The sequence below is a fragment of the Bos javanicus genome, chromosome 8 (genome assembly GCF_032452875.1).
Source record: "Bos javanicus breed banteng chromosome 8, ARS-OSU_banteng_1.0, whole genome shotgun sequence".
NCBI classification, from domain to species: Eukaryota; Metazoa; Chordata; class Mammalia; order Artiodactyla; family Bovidae; genus Bos; species Bos javanicus.
The window spans coordinates 52,431,961-52,437,584 of record NC_083875.1 but is presented as its reverse complement, the minus strand read 5'-3'; positions in this window follow the sequence as shown (position 1 = coordinate 52,437,584).

The following is a 5,624-nucleotide window of genomic DNA, read 5'->3' as shown; positions in this document are numbered from 1 at the left end:
CTAAAGTCATTGACAGATAGTGCTGGGCCACCTTACTTTGTGGGAGAAACAATAGCCTTTCTTCAGATGCCTGTGATACCACTGAAAAAACTAAGGTTAGAAATAGAACCTTGACATACTAAAGAACTGATCACTCATCTGTGCTCTGTAGTACAAAATACATTCTTATGTGGTCCAATTCAACTATCAAGGTGGCAAATGTGACAAGTAACAGACACATTTCCTGAAACCTTGCTCAACAAATACACACTTAAATATTTTATTTTCAAGTTAGAAACAAAAATGTTACCTCATATTCCTAACACATTGGTCAAGCTGTGAGAGTATTAATAAAGTCATAAGAAAAGAGAAATTACAAGAAATACTTTGGAAAATAATATTAATCATCAGTTCAGTTCAGTCACTCAGTCGTGTCCAACTCTTTGCAACCCCATGAATTGCAGCATGCCAAACCTCCCTGTCCATCACCAACTCCTGGAGTCCATCGAGTTGGTAATACCATCTGGCCATCTCATCCTCTGTTGTCCCCTTCTCCTCCTGCCCCTAATTGTTCCCAGCATCAGAGTCTTTTCCAATGAGTCAACTCTTCGCATGAGGTGGCCAAAGTACTGGAGTTTCAGCTTTAGCATCATTCCTTCCAAAGAACACCCAGACTGATTCTAAAGGACTGTCTCCTTTAGAATGGACAGGTTGGATCTCCTTGCAGTCCAAGGGACTCTCAAGAGTCTTCTCCAACACCACAGTTCAAAAGCATCAATTCTTTGGTGCTCAGCCTTCTTCACAGTCCAACTCTCACATCCATACATGACCACTGGAAAAACCATAGTCTTGACTAGATGAACCTTTGTTGGCAAAGTAATGTCTCTGCTTTCGAATATGCTATCTAGGTTGGTGATAACTTTCCTTCCAAGGAGTAAGCGTCTTTTAATTTCATGGCTGCAGACACCTTCTGCAGTGATTTTCGAGCCCCCAAAAATAAAGTCTGACACCGTTTCCACTGTTTCCCCATCTATTTCCCATGAAATGATGGGACCAGATGCCATGATCTTCGTTTTCTGAATGTTGAGCTTTAAGCCAACTTTTTCACTCTCCACTTTCACTTTGATCAAGAGGCTTTTGAATTCCTCTTCACTTTCTGCCATAAGAGTGGTGTCATCTGCATATCTGAGGTTACTGATATTTCTCCCGGCAATCTTGATTCCAGCTTGTGCTTCTTCCAGCCCAACGTTTCTCATGATGTACTCTGCATATAAGTTAAATAAGCAGGGTGACAATATACAGCCTTGACATACTCCTTTTCCTATTTGGAACCAGTCTGTAGTTCCATGTCCACTTCTAACTGTTGCTTCCTGACCTGCATATAGGTTTCTCAAGAGGCAGGTCAGGTGGTCTGGTATTCCCGTCTCTTTCAGAATTTTCCACAGTTTATTGTGATCCATACAGTCAAAGGCTTTGGCATAGTCAATAAAGCAGAAATAGGTGTTTTTCTGGAACTCTCTTGCTTTTTCCATGATCCAGCAGATGTTGGCAACTTGATCTCTGGTTCCTCTGCCTTTTCTAAAACCAGCTTGAACATGAGGAAGTTCATGGTTCACATATTGCTGACACCTGGCTTGGAGAATTTTGAGCATTACTTTACTAGCGTGTGAGATGAGCAATTGTGCAGTAGTTTGAGCATTCTTTGGCATTGCCTTTCTTTGGGGTTGGAATGAAAACTGACCTTTTCCAGTCCTGTAGCCACTGCTGAGTTTTCCTAATTTGCTGGCATATTGAGTGCAGCACTTTCACAGCATCATCTTTCAGGATTTGAAATAGCTCAACTGGAATTCCGTCACCTCCACTAGCTTTGTTCATAGAGATGCTTTCTAAGGCCCACTTGACTTCACATTCCAGGATGTCTGGCTCTAGGTGAGTGATCACACCATCGTGATTATCTGGGTCATGAAGATCCTTTTTGTACAGTTCTTCTGTGTATTCTTGCCACATCTTCTTAATGTCTTCTGCTTCTGTTAGGTCCATATCATTTCTGTCTTTTATCGAGCCCATCTTTGCATGAAATGTTCCCTTTGTATCTCTAATTTTCTTTTTTTTTTCTTTTTTTTTTCTAATTTTATTTTATTTTTAAACTTTACATAATTGTATTAGTTTTGCCAAATATCAAAATGAATCCGCCACAGGTGTACATGTGTTCCCCATCCCGAACCCTCCTCCCTCCTCCCTCCTCCCTCCCCATACCATCCCTCTGGGCCATCCCAGTGCACCAGCCCCAAGCATCCAGCATCGTGCGTCGAACCTGGACTGGCAACTCGTTTCCTACATGATATTTTACATGTTTCAATGCCATTCTCCCAAATCTTCCCCCCCTCTCCCTCTCCCACAGAGTCCATAAGACTGTTCTATACATCAGTGTCTCTTTTGCTGTCTCATACACCGGGTTATTGTTACCATCTTTCTAAATTCCATATATATGTGTTAGTATACTGTATTTATGTTTTTCCTTCTGGCTTACTTCACTCTGTATAATAGGCTCCAGTTTCATCCACCTCATTAGAACTGATTCAAATGTATTCTTTTTAATGGCTGAGTAATACTCCATTGTGTATATGTACCACAGCTTTCTTATCCATTCATCTGCTGATGGACATCTAGGTTGCTTCCATGTCTTGGCTATTATAAACAGTGCTGCGATGAACATTGGGGTACACGTGTCTCTTTCCCTTCTGGTTTCCTCAGTGTGTATGCCCAGCAGTGGGATTGCTGGCTCATAAGGCAGTTCTATTTCCAGTTTTTTAAGGAATCTCCACACTGTTCTCCATAGTGGCTGTACTAGTTTGCATTCCCACCAACAGTGTAAGAGGGTTCCCTTTTCTCCACACCCTCTCCAGCATTTATTATTTGTAGACTTTTGGATCGCAGCCATTCTGACTGGTGTGATCTCTAATTTTCTTGAAGAGATCTCTAGTCTTTCCCATTCTGTTGTTTTCCTCTATTTCTTTGCATTGATTGCTGAAGAAGGCTTTCTTATCTCTTCTTGCTATTCTTTGGAACTCTGCATTCAGATGCTTATATCTTTCCTTTTCTCCTTTGCTTTTTGCTTCTCTTCTTTTCACAGCTATTTGTAAGGCCTCCCCAGACAGCCATTTTGCTTTTAGCATTTATTTTCCATGGGGATGGTCTTGATCCCTGTCTCCTGTACAATGTCACGAACCTCTGTCCACAGTTCATCAGGCACTCTATCTATCAGATCTAGTCCCTTAAATCTATTTCTCACTTCCACTGTATAATCATAAGGGATTTGATTTAGGTCATATCTGAATGGTCTAGTGGTTTTCCCTACTTTCTTCAATTTAAGTCTGAATTTGGCAATCAGGTGTTCATGATCTGAGCCACAGTCAGCTCCCAGTCATTTTTGCTGACTGTATAGAGCTTCTCCATCTTTGGCTATAAAGAATATAATCAATCTGATTTTGGTATTGACCATATGGTGACGTCCATGTGTAGAGTCTTCTCTTGTGTTGTTGGAAGAGGGTGTTTGCTATGACCAGTGCATTCTCTTGGCAAAACTCTATTAGCCTTTAGCCCTGTTTCATTCTGTATTCCAAGGCCAGATTTAACTAACTCAATATTAATTATCAGATCAGGTCAGTCAGTCATGTCCGACTAACAATAGCTAATATTTATTTACTATTTGCCATGCATCAGGTAGGGCTTGTGCTTCTCTGGTGGCTCAGACAGTAAAGAGTCTGCCTTCAACGTGGGAGACCTGGGTTGAATCCATGGGTTGGGAAGATCCCCTGGAGGAGAGCATGGCAACCCACTCCAGTATTCTAGCCTGGAGAAGCCTCATAGACAGAGGAGCTTGGTGGGCTACAGTCCATGGGGTTGCAAATCATGACCAGACATGACTAAGTGACTAAGCACAACACAGGTAGGGCTTTATATTAACTAACTTATTAAACTTTATACTTCCTCTGTGAACCCTATGATCCTATATTAGAGGTGATATTAGTCTTGCTATATTAGAGGTGATAAAACAGACTAAGAAGGACTACATAATTTTCCAAGGTCTCCCAGATGGTAATTCCTTTCCAAGCCAAAGTTTAAATCATAGAATAAGACTTCCTTGGGTGTAATCAAGGCAAGATATGGGAAGGACCCTCCAAAGAGAGAATTTTTAAAGGGAATGATGAAAACAGGATCTACCTATCTTTGAATCTACAAGTTGGAGAGTCCTTATTGTCATGGCTGGTTAAGAAAATTGTGGCCCAGTGAAACATAACATGTCAATGTCCACCGCCTGGGTCTCCTGACTCCATTTCCTGGTTTCACATTTCCTTAATTGACTACTCTAAAGCCTTTGACTGTGTGGATCACAACAAACTGTGGAAAATTCTTAAAATGATGGGAATTCTAGACCACCTTACCTGCCTCCTGTGAAACCTGTATGCAGGTCAAGAAGCAACTGTTATAACAGGACATGGAACAACAGACCGGTTCAAAATTGGGAAAGGAGTATGAAAAGGCTGTATCTTGTCACCCTGCTTATTTACCTTATATGAAGAGTACATCATGTGAAATTCCAGGCTGGATGAAGCACAAGCTGGAATTAAAGATTGCTGGGAGAAATATCAATAACCTTAGATATGCAGATGACACCACCCTTATGGCAGAAAGCCAAGAGGAACTAAAGAGCCTCTTGATGAAGGTGAAAGAAGAGACTGAAAATGCTGACTTAAAGCTCAACATTCAAAAAACTAAGATCATGGCATCTGGTCCTATCACCTCATGGCAAATAGATGGCGAAAAGATGGAAACAGTGACAGACTTTATTTTCTTGGGCTCCAAAATCATTGCAGATGGTGACTGCAGCCATGAAATTAAAAGATGCTTCCTCCTTGGAAGAAAAGCTATGACTAACCTAGACAGCTCATTAAAAAGCAGAGACGTTACTTTGCCAACAAAGGTCTGTCTAGTCAAGGCTATGATTTTTCCAGTAGTCATGTATGGATGTGAGAGTTGGACTATAAAGAAAGCTGCACAGAAGAATTGATGCTTTTGAACTGTGGTGTTGGAGAAGACTCTTGAGAGTCCCTTGGACTGCAAGGAGATCAAACCAGTCCACCCTAAAGGAGATCAGTCCTGGGTGTTTATTGGAAGGACTAATATTGAAGCTGAAACTCCAATACTTTGGCCACCTGATGAGAAGAGCTGATTCATTTGAAAAGACCCTGATGCTGGGAAAGACTGAGGGTAGGAGGAAAAGGGGAAAACAGAGGATGAGGTGGTTGGATGGCATCACGGACTCAATGGACATGAGTGAGTAAACTCCAGGAGTTGGTGATGGATAGGGAGGCCTGTCATGCTGTGGTCCATGGGGTTGCAAAGAGTCAGATAGGACTGAGTGACTGAACTGAACTGAACTGAATTCGAAAAGGTGACTCATTAGAAAAGACCCTGATGTTGGGAAAGATTGAAGGCAGGAGGAGACAACAGAGGGGACAACAGAGGACAAGATGGTTGGATGGCATCACCAACTCAATAGACATGAGTTTCAGCAAGCTCCAGGAGATCGTAAAGGACAGGGAAGCCTGGCATGCTGCAGTCCATGAGGTCGCAGAGTCAGA